Raw genomic sequence first — 22,170 nt, forward strand, 5'->3', positions numbered from 1 at the left:
ACCCTTAGGTACTCACCCCGGTCTGCCTGGCTCTCAGGCTCTGCCTGACTTGATATGCCATCTTCAGTTGGGGCCAGGAGGTGGTGTGCTTGATGTTCCAGGTACAAGCCAACCAGCAAGAGCCCCATGTATGGCAGCAGTTGCTGCAGACTCAGAGAGCCTGGAGGCTGATGGGAAGCCTCGGAGTAGAAGTTCACCCAGGTCCCCAGGAAGGAAGGTGAGGCACTGTGGGGAGGCAGGTGTGGAGTCAGCAAAACCCTGGCCTTGCCTTCGCCACGGCCTCCAGAGAAAACCTCTGACCCTACACTTCTGAACCATCCCTGGTTCTGAACACACCAGTCCACCTCAGACAAGACACAGTAGCTGTACAGGCAGGGACAGGACAGGTCGCTACAGGCAAAGAACCTTCAACCAAGGAGTGTTAGATCCATGGTATGACCAGCTCTCCCCTCCTCTGGGCAGGCCTGACACTCTTATTCCTCTTGGCTACATGCTCTTCAACCTGGAATGCACCTTCCGGGAGTGTCTATCCTCCTGCCCACTCTTCTCGGGGCTCAAGAGACACCTCCTCCCCTGGCGTGGGCTGCAATGCTACCTCATTCTCTGTGAGCTCTCACTGAGTCCCCCTGAGTAGCGGTGGACCTCTCTTTTCCCATGAGTGCAGACCACATCTCTGTGGCCCTGGGGGAGGACAGGGAGGTGTAGTGTGGGGGGATCCATTGTCCCAGGGGCTTTCCCAGAGGACCATGACTACCTACAACTCCCCGCCTTACCCCTCCTACTGTTGAAGCCCCATACCATACACTGCAGGCAGAACACAGAATTGGGGAGAGCAGCCTTTCCTCAGCCTTCCCAAGTCAAATCACCTTGCAGGTCCCTATTCTGGAAACAGGAGCCCACCCTCTTGACTCCAAGCCCATTCCATGTTGAAGTTGGTCCAGGGGTCCACCATAGTTACTGAAGAGGACAACGTGCAGTTATGCCTCATGGAGTCAGGGATGCAGTCACATGTAGGATATGTACTCATGGCACCTGCGGTTTTAGGCTAGGCTGACCTCCACGAAAAGGGACACAATGCAGTCATTTGCACCCCATTTTTCACTGAATTATGAAACGTGACTGGAAACGTGTCTTCACACAGTGGGTGCTTTCTCCATGTTCATCAGTGAATGAGCCCAAACTGCTGATTCCCACATATCTCTGGGGGTGGGAGCTGCCATGTCCAAAGCCCCTGTCCAGCTATGTCCCAGCTAGGACGCTCTGTCCCACTATGTATACTAACATGTCTTTATTAACCCAAAAGTGCTTTTCCCAAGGCCCGAGTTTTGAGACGCCTCTGGCACAGATCTACGTTCTTCACAAAGCCAACATCAACCAGAAAGACCACCTGGCCTCGCTGAGTCCACCTGGGAATGAGCTCAGTGTACACCATTGAGCTGTGGTGCCCAGTGTGTGGGGACTGCTCCACGGACCTCTGTGGATCAGCTGGAGTCAGGATGGTTTCTCTGCCTGAGAGGGAAAGTTCACTCCCCTTGCAAGGCTGTGGCAGGCACCTCCAGGACTCATCCCATTCGGGGCTGACATTCCACTATGAGTGTGGTCCTCTATCTCATTAGGTATCACAAAACTTTGGGTCCCTGAGAGGTACATGGCAGCCCCAAGACCCAGGCATGAGGGGGCTACACACTTGGGCTTGGTGGTCTGGTGCTTACCTTGGGAACAAGAGATCCAGCACCTGCTGGGTGGGGATGGAATCCCAGGAGATTAACCCCATGTTGCTGCTGAAATGTAGGTTCCTCCCACCAATGACAGGCAGGAGCACACACACACACACACACACACAGTAAGAATAGGAGGCCTTTGCCATTCATCAGGGATCAGACTAGAGGGCCTGCTGGGCTCACCTGCCCTGTGCTACTCACTGTTACTCTTGAGCTCCTCTGCGACAATCGCCAGAGGCTCTGGCGTCTAAGTTGAAGCCTCACCCAGTGTAACCACAAAAGGGCTAGTTGGCCCCTCTGAGATTCCTGGGAGCCTGAGGCTCGGCATTGTTTGCAAGGACAGGAGAACATCCTTCTCACTCCAGTGTCTCCAACCAAATGAGCTCAGATGGCTTGGTCAGTGAAGTGGGTGCCTGGATACCAGGGTTCCATGTTCTGTTTGATCCATTGTCAAGGCAATGATGTCATTTCCTGTGCCCATACCTGAGCCTCTTTTCACATAAGACCACTTTCAAAAGCCCTATGGGCTGCTGATTTCTCCTCCATGCCTACCCATCTCAGGTGCGCAGGTGTTCACCAACAACTACCCAAATACACCCACCAGCATCTGCCCTGCTTGGTGCCACTAGAGTTCCAGCTTGGAGCCTTCAAAAATGCATTCACAACCAGTCCTTCCCTCTCAGCAGCTTTTGGACCCTGGTCCCATCATTGTGCAACTCATGGTGTGCCCAGTCTTTTCTGGAAAGTAGGGTAGCATCTAATCTCTAGGGTTTATTGTGTCTATTGGCCCATAACACCCTCTATTCTCTCTGAAACCAGGGATGGGACTCACAGGTGGCTAAAGCACAAATGTAGAGATGGGACAATCACAAGAAGGGGAGAGACAAAGAATGCACCCTAACTCAATCAGGCCTGTGTCCCACACAGGGACGTGGCCAATGTCCGTCCCATCATGGCTGCAGTTCCCACTCTATACCATGGCAAGTTGGAGGTGACTGAGATGCAGAGGCTGCTCCCCTCTGCCATACAACTTCCCAAGGCTTCTCCTAAGATTTCAAAAGGGCCAAGTGTGTCTAGTGTTGGGGTCTCACAGAGACTCAGAGGTACCACAGCATCCTGCTGCCCATAACCAGTTCACCCCTCACCTCAAGGGGGCTCAGCCTCTGGATTCATGGGAATTGAAGTGGGTACAGGTGATGGGATATCACCTCCAAGACTGAGTTATGCCAAGTCCATGACCCCTGTCTGCATCCCTGTCTCCAGCACCACTCCCCCCTCTCTCTTTCCTCCTGAGAGCAAACAAATCCATTTAGCAAGTGTGTCCTGTGATAAAGACATACAGTCACCCATCCTCTCTTACAAAAACACTGACGCTCAGCCAACATGGATCCTACCAGGAACACAGGCATGAACTCAGACTCCGATCCTCCCAGCCGAGCCTCAGTGGAGCCTGGACTCCCAGCCTCCTGAGTCAAGGAAACAGAGGTGCCTAGTCGAGCCACCTTGGATGCAGCCGCACACAAACTGAACTTATCAATGCCTCTTGCTCTCAGTTGTGAATAAGAGGGGAAGTGGTGTTTCACAACCCTGGACACCAAGTGCAGTCTCCAGGCTTTGGGGTGTGCCCTGGCCTCTCTCTATCTGCCCAGGCCCTCCAACTCACACTGGCCTTTTACCCAACCTCCTCCTAGGGCCAAACTCAATCCTGCCTCTCAATTTCTGCTGCCTTCCCCAACACACTGCTCCTCAAAATGAGCAGGGCTGGCTCTCGGTTATCATGCTGATGCCAGCAGCAATGCCACCCCACTGACATAATTCTGAGTCCCAACCTAGGCACTCCAGCTGTCTTTGCCACACCTGGCCTGTTTGGGCTCTGGCTCTTGCTCTTTTCTTTCATGTGCATGTGTTTTGAGGTTTTGAGTTTCTCCCATTGCAGAACTGCAGCTGTAGCAGGGTAGAGCTCATGAAGGTGACATTCTGAGCCACATCCAATCCCATAAGGACTGTTCACTGGGGCGATGCTGGAACACAGTGATGAATGAACACATGGGAGGTGGTTGGACCCACCTTGTCTCTGAGTGGCTTCCTTTCAGGACAGGAATGTAGGGATGGGAGCCCCTGGCGTGGGATGCTTTGGACAAGGCGTGACCATGGGCTCTTTCCTGGCAAAAATGGCTCCACTAAGCATGGAAAGCACTGTCATTCCTGGTGGATAACAACAGCCCTGGATCCCAGAAAGGAACCCACACTCAAGACCTACACCTGAGTGTGCATGTCCTCGAGGAAATGAGGTCTCATGATCCCAGGTGCAAAGGGGTAAGTCCTCTAACTCCAGGGGCCATGAACGGACATCTGAGTTTCCCTTGTCCTTCTTTCCCTCTCTGAACCCATGGTGTCCTCACACTAACCACAGTTAGGACCCTGGCCTCATTCCCCAATGAGGATCATTAGGCTCCATAAAGGACAGTCTCTAAGATGCTCAGTGGACCAACACCCTCTGCACAATGCATAACCCTATTCATCCAAGATGCAAGAGGATTTCTATTCAGAAAACCAGGAAAGGGAGAGCCTTTCTCAAGGACACAAGGACATTAGTGAGTGAGGGAGTGATTAATGGATGGAGAACTATTTCCACCACCAACTTCCAAGAGCATATATGGCCCTTTGGGCACAGGTCCGTACCCATTTTTTCCAATCAAGTTTTTCAGAGAAGTGAGGCTGCCTTCTAGATGGCACCTCCACACTAAGGGGGCCTCCTACTTCTTCCACAGGTACGTAGTGGGCAATGGGCCTCCCACTATGTGCATCCTAGAACACTCTGTGGGCATCTGTAGCCTTTCAAGATCCCAGAAACCATGCGGGCACCCCAGCACCAGCAGAGCATTTGTGCACATCACAACAATCACCCCGAGTGAGAACTCTTCATTCCACTCTGTACTATGCCCTGCCATCTGTACTGATCAGTCCAACCCCTCTCCTTCCTGTTTGTTGATTATACTACCATGGTTCCCACACATGGATGCCAGGGTGCTTGTGGACCCCCAACCATTTGAGTTCCAGGAACAGTGGAATGTGTTTGGGAACTTCTGGATGACGGGAAGTTCCACCCTCCAGGTTTTCATCTTCAATGTAATGAGTGCAGAGGGAGCCAGGAGGGCTCTGTCAGGTAGAGAGAGGTGGGAGCTCATGGAGCCTCAACTAAGTGCCCAGGACTCTGGGTTCAGAGCTGGTGTTATGTGGAATTGTTGAGAGATGCGAAGAAAACCCAGCTCACTGTACGCAGAGACAGCAGATGCCCTCATGTCGTCAGGCTGCTGTACTTCTCAGAGCCCCAAGATGTTCCACAGGTGTGGAGGTGGGGAACCCACGTGCCAGCCAGGCTGCTCCAGAGCACCTCTACCTGGATTTGAAAAACGTGACTCTGCATCAGAGTCATCACATCAATATATCCCGGCCCCCCACCCCAAAAGTTCTCTCAGAGACACTGAGGTTCCACTGGCTCTGGACTTGCCCTTTTCTCTGGGATTCTGGGGGCCCATTAATTAGGAGGTCACAACAATTCTCAGCACACAGGCTGAGCCCACTGAGATCCCAGGAGTATCCAGGCATTGCTTCTGTTTATAGTCCATCATGACCCACGACACTGTGGACATGTATTGCACTCACCTAAAGAAACCACCAGGCCCAGAGCCTTCGTGCCACTGGCCTGCAGAGACCTGGAGGAGCAGGCAACCTATAGGCTGCGTGGAACCAAAGACCCTAGATCCTGGGATCTGAGCTGGACACACAGCTCATGTGCACACAGTCACCACTGTCACTGAGAGTGCAATTGAAATACCCGCAGAGTTGGCAGTGGACCTGGTATGCCCATGAGTGGGGGTGAACTGCATCCCTTGAAAATGATCATATCCAGAGAAAGGCAAATTTTGTAGGATTTCACTTTTCTCAGATTCTTAATTATAAGGTTCATAAAAAGATAAAGTACAATGTTCTTTTCCTGGGCCTCAAGGGCACTAGAATTCAGCCTTGATGGCAAGAGTATGTCCACGTTAGTTCTGGAGATGCATGGTGGTGACGCCTATACACCAACATGAACATGCTTAATGCCACTCAACTGTGTACTCCAAAATGTTTTAATTACAAAACGGATGTTTGGTGTCAATTACCACAATGTAAACACTTGGGAGACTGCTGATTGACTTATCTTAGCATAGTTTGTGTTGTGATGGCAGAATATAAGACACTGGGTAATTTATAGCACAGATTTTATTTCTCAAACTTGGGAGACTGGAAGACCAAGACCGGGGGCCAACTTGTAAGAACGTTCTTGTTGTGTCCTCCTGGGGAAGCAGGTGAAACAGGGACAAGGGCTGATTTGAGAAGCCCTTTCCCAGGGAAGGAGAATCCATAGCCTAAGCAAGTCTTCAAGTTCCCACCCACTCTAACACATCATAATGCAGAGACAGAATAGAATGACAGCCCATGCTTCCCAGAACATCCCAACTTTTGGCATGAGTCCATTTCTGCAACATTTCACAACTCATGATTTTGGATAAGACAAGAGTTAAGCTAAACACATGGGGAGAGGGCTCCCTTCTCGTCTGCTGCTTACAGTGTTGCAGGTGGCCTTACAAGGCATCACTGAGGTTCTGCACAACAGCTCCGGCTGCCCCCCATCACATCCCCATGAGGCTGACTCACACACAAGTCCTGAACACTTCCAAGACCAGAAACCAGAAATGTTACAAGAAATCCAAGGGAGATTTGTTCATAGTCTGCCCAAAACACCAGTCCACACAGGCTCAAGTCTCTTACAAAAGTGCCCAAGTATTTGCATCTAAATGCTCCATATCTTCTTCCTGTACCACTTCCATTATCTCTAGATGACTTCTGAAACCTAATACAATGAAAGGGCAGTGTCATTCTCTGTAACACTGTAAGATCCAGGAAACAATGAGGAGAGAAGTATCTGTCCAAAGAGACACAACTCCTTTCCTAATAGTTTGGATTTCCAGCTGGTGGGGATCATGGATGCAGAAGAATGGGTGCAGGGCCAACTGCACTTTCTTGCTTTGCATTGAGGGGAGGAAACACTGCAGCAAGGATGAGGGCTTCTAGGAGCTGATATCCTTCAATTCAACATCTGGACACATCTGACCAAGAACTTGCCTACTGTGGAAGGAATCCAATAGTGTAAGGGTAAAATTTCTAAGCTGATTCTAAACTGCAAAATTAAAATGTAAAAGACCCAGGCATCGCAAAGTTCCTCTGCTACTCCCAGATTCCTGAGATAGTTAAGACAACGCCCTACTGGCAATTTAGCCTAGGGCCCTGGGCAGTTTTTCACAGGGCCCGAACCAATCAGTTTGAATGTGTAACCTGCTTAGGAATGACCAATCACCCCCGCCCGACCTGTTCTGGCCAAGGAATGCGACCTGTTCTGGCCAAGGAATGCGCTAACCACGTCTCAGAGTTGTTGTTCAATTTTCCTGCGCCTCATGATGATTTGTTCCAATGTATGCAAAGCGCACCGCCCTCTCCAGAAAGTGTACTTAAGCTCTGCTTGACCTCTGCTCTGGGCTCTGGGCTGCTCTCCCTTCTTGAGTGAGCACGGAGCCCCAGCGCGCTGGAATGGATCCCCAATAAGTCCCCTTTTGCCAGTTGCATGGAGCCAGTCTCTTGTGTGGTCTCTTTCTCCGATGCTCCACCTGACCCTTACAGTAGCCTTGTGAATCCAGCAAGAAGAGTTGACCAGATTCCCTCTAAGAGTGGAGGAATGTAAGAAAAATATTCTCACATGTGTTGAGAATTAACTTCTGAACTATTTAACCAAACATTGGCTTATCCTCTCCTTGTATAAGGTGTATCCAGCAAAGAAATGAGAAAATTGGGAGGCTATTCTTTTAAATTACATCAGGAGGGGGCTTGTTTTTGCTGAAGAGCTCAGAGGGTTCTGTCTGAAAAATCACATCACCATCAGCACACTCAAAGACAGAATTGAGTGCTTTCTTCTGACTGGGAGTTCAGGAATTCACAGGGATGGATAGATGATATATATATATGAGAGAGAGAGAGAGAGAGAGAGAGAGAGAGAGAGAGAGAGAGAGAGAGAGAGAGAGAGAGATAAAGCAAGAGGTATTTTAAAATAGAGTGCATGCATTGCAGGCTGTCTGACCTGAGCCAGGGCTATAGCAAGGATGATTATGGAAAAAGAAATGGTTTGTGTCACCATCACACAGAAGTTTCTAATGGTTCTTCTTTAGGGACATGACCTCTTATTTTTTCCAGAGACCCTGTGTGAAGACTTCCAGAGGTGTTGAGGACCTCCAAGGACATCCTGCCTGCCCCAGCACCCACTTTGAGTGCAGAATTACTTCTTGGCAGGATGGACCAGGAAGAATTCTAGACAGTTAGGGCTGGCCAGCCAGCTTCCACTGGCAGATCAGAGTTGTTGCAAGGCCACCAGGCATGGACAGAAAAGTTGGGGTCCAGGCTTTGGATGCTGCCAATGGACCCACCTTCTTTCCTGTTCCTCTTCTGACGACCAAAAGATAGAAGCAGGTTCAAAGTCCCTTTCCATGACACAGGTAGGCCCTCTTCCAGTTCCACCCAGGCTGCATTGCAGGTGTCATAAACACTACAGGGAGTTGGAAGTCTTCCATGAATGCCTTCTATGACCCCAATACTAACCTCTTCTTTTTGTGCCTCAGTTTCCACATGGGTCAAAGAAGCTGGATAAGATGATCTTCAAGGCCCTATCAACTCTGCACATAATAGTGTTTGTTCCTAAGATTCCCTGGATTTTTTTCTTGCCATAGATTTTTTTCAATAAGCAACTTTCCCTTCTTCTCCCAGGGAAATCTTAGCAACATGTTTCTGAACTTTTGCACACCACCTTCACTGGACTCGTCTCACAGAATCTTTGCTTTTTTTCAGGTTCCTGGTGGCCAGAGCTAGCCTTGCCTGCCTTCTCCCTGGGACACACTGATCTTATATTTTCATGTAACTTCTTCCGTGGAGGGGGAAAGACAAAGGTGCCCCCTCTATTTGAGCATTGGCTCAGTCCTGGGCCCCAGGCTGGGCTCTTTCATTTGGGTTTGTTAATTCATTAATTTTTCAAAGCATCTCAGAGCCTCAGAGGAGTCAGTTCAGATGAGGAAACTGAGGCTCAGAAACCATGGATTGTGCAATTTCCCAGATTAAGAAAAGGTGAACCTGGGAATCCAGCTGGGAATCCAACAGCATCTATTTGGCCCTAAAGTCAGATTTTATTTTTTGCACCATGTAACCACCTGGCTTCTTCCTGGAGGAAATTCCTGATTCAAGGACAGCTTTGCCAAATAGCAGAGAAGGCAGAGCACAGAATGTTGCTCTGAAGACACAAATACATCTCAGGTAAACAGGAAAGGGAAAAGGAGACACTCAAGTCTCAGAAACTGGCAATAATCCACTTAAAGCCAAAGCTCCTGGCATGTGACATCACACCCAGACTGCTCCTAACCCAGCTTTGTCAATCTTACTCTTTAGAGAGGATTTTGTACCAAATCCTACAAGAGCCCAAATGGCAGAGTGCAATGTGCCATCATTTTCATTACAGAGGAGCTGTGGGAATTTGGATAGGTTCCTCCCATGCTCAGAAAACTTGTTTTATTTTCATGAGTAATGAGTGTGAGACTCTGCACCTATCTCAACAGAATATGGTGGGCAGCAAAACTGAATAGACTTCTCTGACTCAGATGGAAAAATATATTATCCTCTTTCACTCACAGCACCCACACATCTAAAGTCTCACCTGTAGCAAAACCCGGCAGACATTTTTGAATCTCTCCCTGTCATCAACTTTGAACGGTCCTTTAAAGCTTCATGAGTATTTCCATACTTTCTAGTCTGTAATTCACCCAACAGACCTGTCTGTAGGCAGGGCTGCTCCTGTCCTTGGCTGTAGTTCACAGATTTAGAAACTAAGGCCCACCATTTATGGTTCCCAGCTTGTTGAAGTGTTGACATGGAGTTGGAGACACTTCTCCATCTTCTTGTCATTTGGAGATAGCAGGCTAGTAAGGATATCTCTACAGCCATCTGTAGTATAGATGTGCCCAAGACCCTCCTTGGCCCCATGTACCTCCACAGCGGCCACATGCCTGAGTTCAAAGCCAGCCTCGGGACTGAGTATGGAGGCTAGAACACAGGTCAGCCCTCCTGAGGCCACCCATGTCCTGAGGGCTGCTGGTCTTCTTTCCTGTATTTTTTTTCTTTTTTTCTGTGTACTGGGTACTAAACCCAGGGATGCTTCACCCCTAAGCCCCATCTTCAGCCCAATTTTGTATTTTATTTAGAGACAGGGTCTCGCTGAGTTGCTCAGGGCCTCATTAAGTTGCTGAGGCTGGCCTCCAACTTTTGAACCTCCTGCCTTAGCCTCCTGAACCGTTGAGATGACAAAATGTGCTACCCAGCTCTGAGTCTGCATGGATACCTGTAAATATAGCATGACCCCAACTTTAGTAGGACTCACCCCCAGAACACTAGCCTATATAGGCATTTTCCTCTACAGCACACTCCCGAGGTCCCCTTCAGTCCCACCTACTGGTCACAGTCCCTGGGGACATGACTGGTGGAAAAATGCCCACAGAACTGGATGATTTGGAATATGTTCTTCATGGTCATAGGATGCTGGCTTATTTCTGTGTCTTCAATGCCATTTTGAAACCGAGGTGGTTCAGAGTTCTTTACAAACAGCCAGTCATGAATTCAACTTCATTAAGGCCAATTAATCCTGGATTCATTATAAATTTGCCCAGAGGAAGTTATTAGACTTTCCCCTTTGATTGTAATTTATGTTTTAAAGATGCTTTCAGGAGTATAATAGAAATTTCTCTTTTCTCTTTTCTACCTTGCCAGCAATTGCCATTAATGCTGTGTGTTCATTAGTGGGTCATACACCAACCTCAGAGCAGACTCTCAGGCCTCCAGATGAGCTCCCTGTCACCCCCAGAACTGAACAGATCAGCTAATGCCACACTGAATCAGAGGTGGAGGAAGTCTGATGCAGTGGCAGAATCTCATTCAAGCAGAGCACAGTGGTGCTCATCTGTCATCCAGTTGGCTCAGAAGGCTGAGGGAGGAGGATGGCAAGCAAGTTGGAGGCCAGCCTTCACACTTAGTAAGACAGTGACTCAAAATAAAAACACCAAAAGAGTGAGGGATACAGTACAATGGTAGAGCATCCCTGGGTTCCCTCCCTAGGACCGCAATCAATGAGCAAACCTGCCGCTGATTTTGGTTTACTAATACCAGATTTTTGTGAGAAATTTTGTGTCTATGTTCATGGGGATATTGACCTGGGTTTTTGTTTTGTTTTGTTTTTCCTTGTAGAATCTTTACTTGATGCTGTTACCAGTATGATACTTGCTTCATGGGAACATATTAGAAAACATTTTTTCTTCTTTATTAATTTATTAATTAATTAATTTATTTATTTAGTAAGAGTTTGAGATGCATTTGTTTTCATTCTTTGTTTTGGCACTGGGATTTGAACCCAGGGGTGCTTATCCACAGAGCCCCATTTCTAGCACTTTTTTATATTTTATTGAAAGACAGGGCCTCACTGAGTTGCTTAGGCCCTCGATTTTGCTGAGGCTGGCCTCTAATTTGTAATCCTCTTGCCTCAGCCTCCCTAGCTGCTGGGATGACAGGAGTACACCACCTTGCCTGGCTGGTGTTTATTCTTTAAATATATCATAGAATTCACAATCGAGTCAAGCCATTGGTTCCTGAGCTTTGGTTTTCTTTTTTGGAAATCCCTTGCAGCTAGCCATAACTTTTTTGTTGTTTTTGTTACTGGAGCTTGAACCCAGGTGTGCTTAACTACAGATCCACATCTCCAGCCCTTTTAATGTTTTATTTTGATACTAGGTCTCACTAAGTTACTGAGGCTGGCCTCCAACTGGACATCCCCTGCCTCAGCCTCCTGAGCTCTGTGATTACAAGCATGTGCCAATGTGCCCAACTGAGAAAAATAAATAATTTCTATTTTGCTTTATCCACCATTGTTTTGAGTCTCTCTGTTAATGCAGTTATACTAACATTCTAACTAATACAACATTAGATCATCACTTGAACAGTTGTGAGTGTTCAGCTGAGGTTGGGGGCCATGATGACCCAAAGACTCCTGGGGAACCCTGGGTGATTTTCTCCTCCTGAGCACCAGTACAGAAGAAAAGGCAGGCTTGACCCCAGGCCTAGGGGTTCAAAGGTCAGGTGCAACAGAGGTCAAGGCAGGCTGGGAGCAGAAAAGTTGGGAACCAAGTGACTGAGGGCATTTGTCTTGGGCTGGAGAGAAGAGAAGTTGAAGAACTTAAGGTGAAAGTTGCTGGGACTGAGAAACTGAGAGGCGGCAGAGATGTGATTGTCCAGTGCATGGTTCTGGAAGGTAGTTCTTCATAGGATTATTGGTGTATGTTTCATTGCATTGATCTGGCATTTTAGTACCTATTAGTGGATAAAAATATAATTGAAGCCAGGCACAGTGGCATATGCCTGTTATCCTGGTGACTTGGGAGGCTGAGGCAAGAGGATCGCCAGCTGGAGGCCAGCCTCAGCAACTTAGTGAGGCCCTAAGCAACTCAGTGAGACCTTGTCTGTAAATAAAATATAAAATAAGTGGGGATGGGGCTCAGTGGTAAAGTTCCCCTGGGTTCCACAAATAGTATAAAAATAAAGAGCATGGATTCAACAGTGTGTGCGAGTGTGCAGGGGGGAAGGTGTTTCTAGAACCTTCTTTGAATTCATAAAAAGTCTTATCTAGAAACTGGTTTGTAGACTGTGTACCATGTTCCAAAATTAAAATTAAAATGGGAAATATGTGTTCTCCACCTTCATAATGTAAATCAATAGAGGGAAAGAGGCAAACAGACTCAATAATGATGTCAAGGATCAGAATAAAATAATTAGATTTAACAGTCAGACTGGAGAGGACAAAGAAATCACATAGGCATCAGCAATCCCCGCAGCTGGATTGGATCTCAGGCATGTCTTCACCCTCCTGTGAGCTCGCTTATCTCTGGAAGTTCTGTTTTCCTCTGGAGGCCTTTTCTTCATCTGCAAAATGGTAGAATTCCATTTGCTTCTGACAAAGTCTCAGTCATTTATTAAGATTCTGAGTATGTGCCAGGCACGGTGGCACACAACTCTAATTCCAGTGGCTTTGGTGGCTCAGGCAGGAGGATTGCAAGTTTGAGGCCAGCCTTAGCAACTTAGGAAGGCCCTAAGATACTTAGTGTGACCCGATCTCTAAATAAAATACAAAAATGGGCTGGGGCTGGGGCTCAGTGATTTAGAGCCCCTAGTTTCAATCCTGGGTACCAAACAAACACCCAGAATAATGCTCATCAGGGCCACCCACCGCCTGGGCTCAGCTCCTCAGCCAGGGAGCAAAACTCCAGGGCTCCATCTTTCTGCATTCACACCCCAGAGTGCCAGAAGTACTGTTGCCAGGGAAGTCAATTCAGAGACACAATGGGAAGTGTGTGGGCGGAGCTCTACCAGCAGCTTCGATGAGCACATGCCTGAGCCAATGGAGAGTGGCGGTGTTCCAATATCTTCCAATGGGGCACCAATGGAGGCGGGCTCTTGTGAGCTTCCCTAGTAATGGCTGCTTGGTAACCCCTGGGCTGAGGCAGGGTAGTGATTTCTGCGTGTGTTGGGCTCCAGCTTGCTCCTTGAAAATTGAGGAGGTGGAGGGCATGATGAAGATGCCCCATATTCCCTCACACAGCCACGAGAATGGGCTGGGGCTTGACGAGAGTGCCCTGGCCAAGCAGGCAACCATGGGGCTCCTTGGCCAGGAGAACACGCGAGAGGGGCGGTGGGCGGGGATGGGGTTCGGGAGCATGGGGGCGTGGAGACTATCCTGGTGTTTGCACCAACTCAGTGTCACTTTGGTTCTCGGAGTTGACCCAGGGGTGCTGTCCGCGAAGCCATACTGAGGCCCTTTTTGTGTTTATTCTGAAACAGGGTTTGGCTGAGCTGCTGATATGGTCTCCACCTTGCAGTCCTCCTGCCTCAGCCTCCAGGTGCCCTGGGATGACAGACCTGCACCACCGCGCCCAGACCAAGCATCCTTTTACCAGTCAGGTCTGCTTTTGTTAAGTGGAAACTCTACCAAGTCCCAGCATTTATGGTATTTATTATTATTATTATTATTATTATTATTGCAGAAAAAATGGCACATACATTGGCCAACCAGTTTAGAAATGACAGCTGGGGGTTTGCACTCCATTGCCTCTAAGCTGCTGGACTCTAGAGTCATGGCCTGTGGTCTCCCTGGAGGTTGAGCAGCTACAGAAACCTGCAATTTATATGAGCTTGGGACTGTGGCCTCAGATCCTCCTATTAACAGAAAGTGCCAAAGAAAAGTCTCTGGTTTCATGTCTTTGTCTCTTTTGGAGGGTGGGGGTGCCAGGGATTGAACTCTGGGAGCCCTCGACCCCTGAGCCCCTCCCCAGCTCTATTTTGCATTTTATTTAGAGACAGGGTCTCTCTGTGTTGCTCAGGGCCTCACTTTGGCTGAGGCTGGATTTGAACTGACATCCTCCTGCCTCAGCCTTCTGTGTTCCTGGGATCACAGGTGTGGGCCACTGTGCCCGGCAGTCCAGTCTTTTCTCTCTCACCTCCACTGTCGGGGCATCCAGAGCAGTGCCTGGAGGGCGCTGGCACCCAGGGTTGGTTGGACGTGTCTGTGAATCATTTGGACCAGGGACTGCATTTTTTTCCCCACTGAAACACAGTAATAGTGACCAGGGATGTGACATCATAGAAGAGTTAATCAAAAGCAAGAAGATGGCAGGAAGAGCCATGATGTGGGCCGGACCTCTGGGAATTGGAAAGGTCCTTGTGTTCTCATTGATTTCTGATGCCCAAGAGCATGAACCTCAGGTCAAAGCCAAATGGAATATACATTTTAACTTGTCTTTGTTTAGTGACATGGTCATATGTGTGTTTAAGAAAAGAATCTGATCTCAAACTCATACTTCTAGAATGAAAATCATACTTGCCAGAGGGAAGGGAAAGTCCTGAGAGGGGTCTGGTCGCTGGTGTTGTCCTTGAACTCTTTCAAGTCTCTTTTGCTTGGGAAATGCATCTCTTTTATCTTTTTTTTTCTTTTCTTTTTATTTTTAACCAGTGATTTAACTAGGGGGCACTCAACCACTGAGCCACATCTGTTTTTGCTAAAGGTCTTGCTAAAGTTGCTAAGGGCCTTGCTAAGTTGCTGAGGCTGGCCTCCAACTCATGATCCTCCTGGCTCAACCTCCTGAGCAGTAGGATTATAGGCATGCACCACATGCCCAGCTAAAAATCTGTTTCTGTTGGTCCAGGGCCTCGAAAAAATTTGTGACAGGCTGTAGCTCAGTGGTAGACCACTCACCTCACACGTGCAGGACCCTGGGTTCGATCCTCAGCACCACGTAAAAATAAATAAGTAAAATAAATGTATTGTGTCCAACTACAACTAACAAATAAATATTAAAAAATAAAAGAAAGATATTGTGTCCATGCACAATTAAAAAAAATATTTAAAAATCTTCTGTGGCACATTATTGGAGAAGGAAAATTGAGTCATCCAGTATTTTTTTGAATGCGAACTTTGCCCACCACTATTTTGGCTACATGCATGATTGAAAAATAACAGAAATGCCCTTTTGATCTTCAAGGGGCTTCTAGTGTTTTCCAGACAGAGAACCAGGAAGTCTCCTGATGGCACAAAATGGCTCAGTTGAGTGCTGAGCTTCAAACTGTTGACTGATTTTAAATGCTGGAATTGGGCAGAGGGTTTGGTAATTCCCCTTCAGAGTTGGGCTTTCCAGGGGACAAAGGAGGACACCTGGTGGAGCTTGTTGGGATTTGCAAGGGGATTGGCCAGATCCTCAGGCTTCCCAGAGCTCCTGGTCTGGGCGTGGCTTGTTCTCTGGAAGGGCCTCTTGGCATCAGAGAGTAGGAGCCTACGCTCTTGTATGTAAAGAAGTGGGCTCTTACCAGGGATGGTGGCCCCTGCCTGTCATCTCAATACACTCTGGAGGCTGAGACAGGGGGATCACATGTGGGAGGCTAGCCTCATCAGTTTCACCAGGCTCTAAATGACTTAATGTGACCCTGTTCAGAAATAAACAACATAAAGGTCTGAGATGCATCTTGATGGGTATTGACTGATCAGCTGGGAGGCCTGGGGCAGGCTCCTGACCTTTCAGAAGCAGAAACGCAATCAGCTGTGAAGTCAAAGCTTGAATTCTTATTTTGAATTTGTACATATGGAGTTGCCAGGGTGTGTTGTGTGGTGTCTGATGGTAGATGAAGAAGTTCTGTGTCTGGGGGAAATTTTGTGAGGCTGCAATGCCATACAGTGTGCACTTACAGGAACATTAGCTTGTCCAAGTCGTCTTCCATTTTTTTCTGGAGGGGGGATTTACCAAGAATTGAACCCCAAGAATTAAACCCAGGAGCTCTCAACTCCTGAGCCCCATCCTCAGTCCTTTTTACATTTTATTTAGAGACATGGTCTAATTTAGTTGCTTAGGGCTTTGCTTTTGCTGATGCTGGCCTCCAACTCATGATCCTCCTGCCTCAGCCTCCTGAGCTGCTGGGATAACAGGCCTGTACCACAGCACCAACATAATAGCTGTTTCCTTCAGTGCTATTTCTCTCAGTGTTATTTAGTACTTTTTGTCTTCCAGTGTTGCTTTTAAGAAGTCTGATTTTCAGGGTTGGAACCTTTGTTTCTGGATTTTTTGGAGGTACTTTTGGATAGGGCACCCTCCCCTGATTTTCCTTTCTTAATGTCCACAGAGCTTTCTGAGTCTCACTGTTTGGTGTCATTGGTGTGGACAGTCGCCAGCTCTGAACCCCTGAGTGGTGACCTGTTCCTGTTCTCTGTGTGGTCTTTCTGGAAGTCCAGCTAGGTGAGATTAGCTCTGCAGTGATTTTCAAACTGGGCTGGTTTTGCCCTCCAGAAGATCTTTGCCAGTATCTGGAGAGTCGTTTCTTGTGGTTTTCAAAACATGATGGGGGGACTCCAGTGTTAGAGGCCAGCAATGCTGCCAAAGAACCTGCACTGCAAGGCTGTCCCCAAAAAACAGAGGAAAGAATGAGAAATTCTTTTTTTGTGGGGGGGAGGGGATACCAGGGATCAAACTCAGGGATGGTTAACCCCTGAGGCCCGTCTTCAGTCCTTTTTGTATTTTATTTAGAGACAGGGTCTTGCTGAGTTGCTTAGGGCGTTGCTAAGTTGCTGAGGCTGGCCTCCAACTAGCCATCCTCCCACCTCAGCATCCCAAGCTGCTGGGATTCTAGGCATGCACCCCAACACCCAGCTCTCAGTTTCTTAATCCATACAATACAAGTTAGTGGGCTGGGATTGTGGCTCAGTGGTAGAGAGCTCGCCTAGCATAGGCAGGACCTGGTTTGATCCTCAGAACCACATAAAGATAAAGGCATTGTGTTGTGTCCATCTACACCTAAATCAGTTATATCAGTTCAGTCACCTATATCAGTTCAGTATTTATTCCTATGGGGAGGGGAGCTTAACTTTATAATGGCTTGATTTTTAGCATTTTTATTAATATTTAAATTCTTCCCCTAATTTAGGGTTTGTTTTGAAGAAAAAAATTAAAAATAAAATAAAAAATTAAAAATTAAACATGTTTTGAAGTAAAAAAATTAAAAATAAATATAAATAGTATAACCCTGTTTAAAAAACAACATAAAAGTCTGTGATGCATCTTGGTGGGTATTGATTGATCAGTTGGGAGGCCTGATAATATTAACATATAAAAAAGATACAAGTTAGACTTTCAAGATAATAGGCTATGGAAGGATCAGTGATATATATACAGCTCTATAGGAAAGGGTAGGTATAAGTGCCTTTCTTCCATGAGTTTTTTTATAATATTATATTTTTTTTAGTTGTAGCTGTACACAGTACCTTTGTTTTATTTATTTATTATTATGTGGCACTGAGGATGGAACCCAGGGCCCTGAACATGCTAGGTGAGTGCTCCACTACTGAGACCCAGTCCGAGCCCAGCCCCTTCCATGAGCTTTTAATTGGAGAAAGCTGGATAGCCATGGAGCTATTCTTAATCAAGTATTGGTACTATTTGAATGGAAGGGTAATGGTCACCCCTTCAGTATTAGGTCAAGTGAAGCAGGGATGCTGTTCAGTGGGACATGGTCACTGTTTTGACACTGGAAACTGATAATGGGGGTTGGGGGCTGGGAAAGAACAGGGAAGAGACATTCTGGGTAGTAGGTGGACATAAAAACCAGGCACAGTAGCTCACAACTGTAAGCCCAGCAGCTCGGGAGGCTGAGGCATGAGGATCTCAAGGTGGAGGCCAGCCTCAGCAGCTCAGTGAGACTCTGTCTCTAAATAAAAAAATGCTGGGGCTGAGGCTCAGTGGTGGAGCAGCTGCCTGGCACATAGAAGGCTCTGGGTTCCATTCCCAGAACCAGCAAAATAAAACAGGTGGGCAGAGCTGCCTGTGGCCTCCCCTGGTTCATGTGGTGTTGGAATCACATCCCTCTGTGTTCTGTTCTAGACATTTTCCCTTTGCTATTAGAACACATGCTTTGGGCTTGCCAACTCAGGTCCCTAAGCATTCAGGCAGTGAGGTAAGCAAAGTGACTGGCTCAAGCCCAAGGATGTGGTGCTTTTTCACTAAAAGAGGGCCACTGGGTCCAGACCTGGTTTCTCAAAAGAAGCCAAATAGTTGGATTTCTACAGGAAAGTTCCTAGTCAAAAAATGGCAAGAGCCGGGCACAGTGGCACATGCCTTTAATCCCAGTGGCTGGCTCGGGAGGCTGAGACAAGAGGATAGTAAGTTTGAGGCCAGCCTCAACAAAAGTGAGGCCCTCAGCAATTCAGGGAGACCTGTCTCTAAATAAAATACCCAATAGGGCTCGGGATGGGGCTCAGGGTTTGAGGGCCCCTGGGTTCAATTCCCCCACAATAAAAGCCAAGTTTAAAGGCACATCTAAGACTATGTGGTCCCAACCAAACCATACTGTGGGCAGCTTGTTGTCTCCTTGTAATCTAGGCAGTATTTTAATTTGCCAGATGAGGCCATCCAGCATTAGCACTACTGTGTGCTCAAGACTACACTGGAAAACACGGAGAATATCAAAACTAGAACCAGCCTCTGCCCCACGGGCTAGTGGATTTTGCCCAATAGTGTTCACTGATCATCCCCCAGGTCGGCTGCTCAGAGGTGAAACCAAAATGGTATTGAAAAGAAAATCTGGGCCATCTTAGAAGAAATAGCTCCACTTTGCCTTGTCCCAGCAGCTTGGGAGGCTGAGGTAGGAGGATCAAAAGTTGGAGGCCAGCCTCGGCAACTTAGTGAGGCCCTCAGAAACTCAGGAGGCTCTGCAGGGCCCGCACACTGGGGGGTCTGAGCTCATTCTCATTTCAGAGATGAGGAAGGATGAAATGGCACTCAGAGTCTATGGCATTTCCCAATCCTGGACCCACGTGAGAGCATTTGCTTTCCATAACGTGCTATTTGACGAGATGTCTGTTCCATCTGGTCTCTTTAGCATCTGTCAACCGAAGTTAGGGTACTGAGCATCAATTTATAGTTGACCACAGGGCACGGTCATGAGGAGCTTGTGCAGACCAACCCACCACTTCCAGATTTGGCCTCACTTATCATCCACTATTTGCTGGCCTTTTAACATTAAATGAGGGTCATGTAATAAATCCTTCCTGATTTGTTAGTGTTATTTATTTATTTGGTCCCAGGGATTGACCTCAGGGGCACTTAACCCCTAAGACCCATCCCCAATCCTTTTATATTTTATTTAGAGACAAGGTCTCACTGAGTTGCTCAGGGCCTTTCTAAGTGGCTGAGGCTGGCTCCACCTTGCCATCCTTCTGCCTCAGTGTCCTGAGTCTCAGGGATCACAAGTGTGTGACACCATGTTCAGCCTCTTGAATGAATTTTTTATAGATGGGTTTGAATTATGTTTTCAAGACTGTAAAATGAAAATCTTTTCTTTCTTGCCTCTGTAGACAGCCCTGGCCCTTGCAATTGCTCAGGAGCTTGGGAGTAAGGTGCCTTTCTGCCCCATGGTGGGGAGCAAAGTTTACTCCATGGAAATCAAGAACACAGAGGTGCTGATGAAGTACTTCCACAGGGCCATCGTGAGTGTCACGTTGGAGTGACAAATGGCTGTTGCTTCTCCAGTGCTTTGAATCCTTTCATCTTAAAAATGCTTCTGTGGTGTGTTGATTGTACTGCTCCTGTTCTTTTGGTGCTGATGACAAGACAGGCAAGAGCAGCCAGCCATTCCATCAGCTTGGGAGGCTAAGGTAGGAGGATCAGAAGTTGGAGACCAGCCTCAGCAACTTAGTGAGGCCCTGAGCAACTCAGCGAGACTCTGTCTCTAAATAATATATAAAAATGGCTGGGGATGGGGCTTGGTGGTCAAGGGCCCCTGGTACCCAAATACATACATACATACATACATACATACATAAAAAGATAAAAAATTCTACTTGGGGAGCTTTTGATTTAATGCTGAAGGAAAGAGAATGCAGTGGAAGTGTGCAGCATTTGGAAGTGGGAAGATGTCATGGGACCCTGTTTCTCCCCCCACAGCCATCTGATTTTCTTGTGGCTGGCACTCTTTCTTCCTGCAGTGCCTCTCTGGGGGACTGAATCTACCCCTTGATCTTCCCCAGCAGGTCCCCGTAAGCACTCAACTATGGGTCTCTTGCTTTCTCTCTCTCTCCCCCTGTCTCTCTCTCTCTCTGTCTCTGTCTCTCTCTCTTTTGGGTCCATGGGTGCTGAGCCACCCCCAGCCCCTGTATGACACTAATGCTGAACTGAAGTGTTCTAATTCTGAACTGTGTCCTAAGCTAAGCTTTGTGTCACATTGAACTTAGGCTTTTTATTTTTAATTTTTGGTACCAGATATAGCACCCAGAGGCATTTAACTCCTGAGCCCTGTCCTCAGCCCTTTTTATATTTTCTTTAGAGACAAAGTCTCGCCGAGTTGCCGAGACCTTGTACAACCACACCTGGGTTTTATGTTTAAAATTTTTCTCTCCATTGTTTTTCCTTCATTTCTCCTTTTCCCTTTTTATTTCCTATTTTCAGGGTCTCACTATGTTTCCCAGGCAGTCCTGGAACTCCTGGGTTCAAACCATTCTCTTACCTCAGTATGCTGTGTAACTATGGCTACAGATGTGTGCTATTATGCCTGGCTTACATTTCCTTATTTAAACATGTGCCAGTGATTTTATTTAACTCATTAATTAAACATATGAACTATATTCCAGCAGCTCAGGAGGCTGAGGCAGGAGGATCACAAGTTGGAGGCCAGCCTCAGCAACTTAGCCAGACCCTGAGCAACTCAGTGAGACCTCGTCTCTAAATAAAATATAAAAAGGGCTGGGGATGGAGCTCAGGGGTTGAGGGCTCCTGAATTCCATTCCTGGTACCAAAAAGAACCAAAAAAAAAAAGTGTGACCAGTAAGATAGGACAACCTTTCAAATTCCTGAATATCATTATTTTTAAGAACCTAAATTAAAAAAAAAAAAAACACCATTTTTTCTGGGCTGGGGCATGGGCTCAGTGGTAGAGCACCCACCTAGCATGTGTGGGGCCCTGGGTTCAATCCTTAGCACCACATAAAAATAAGAATAAAAAATAAAATAAATGTATTGTGCCCATCTACAACTTAAAAAAATAATAAAAAAAAACCATTTTTTTGTGAGACTGAAACCTGATAAAACTGGCCTTTACACAGTTGCTTGTGTTGCAATTGCTCAGCAGGAACTAAAATGCTTTAAAATTTGAAAAAGTAGAGGTCACCAGGGTCCTTTGTTGGGATTGGACCCTGGGGTTGGGTGGGGAAGGAAAACACAGCAGGGGCTTTTGAAGGCAGCAGTTGAAGAGAAATTTCTAGATTCTGCCACAGAATGAAAAGGCAGGCCATGACCTCCCCTCAGACATGAGCCTGCTGTCCCTGCACCTTTGACTTCCTGTGAAGCTGAAGAGGGAGGAAGAGAGGGTCATCTGTCCTCGTCTGTGTCGCTCCCTTGACATGATAAAGGTCCCTGTCAGGGACTTAAAACCTGAACCAGCAGATGAAACCCATGTCCTTTGTCCTGTTGTGGCTAGAGACACCACCCTCAGTCCACCCCCTGGCCCACAGCTGGGCCCACTGTCCGTGGGGCCTTCCCCTGTCTGCTGGTCACCACCATGAAACTTCTGGACAAATATGAGTGGCTGAGAGACAGGGAAGCCTTTCTTCCCCTCCTGGGGGAATTTCATGTCACTGTCCCCTCACAATGAATATGGGCAGACATTCCATTTGGAGGAATTTCCTCTTTGAAGAATAGAAAAGGTTCTATAAAAAAAAATAAAAGTAGACTTGAAAGCCCAGAATTTT

Source organism: Urocitellus parryii, unplaced genomic scaffold (genome assembly GCF_045843805.1).
Source record: "Urocitellus parryii isolate mUroPar1 unplaced genomic scaffold, mUroPar1.hap1 Scaffold_37, whole genome shotgun sequence".
NCBI classification, from domain to species: domain Eukaryota; kingdom Metazoa; phylum Chordata; class Mammalia; order Rodentia; family Sciuridae; genus Urocitellus; species Urocitellus parryii.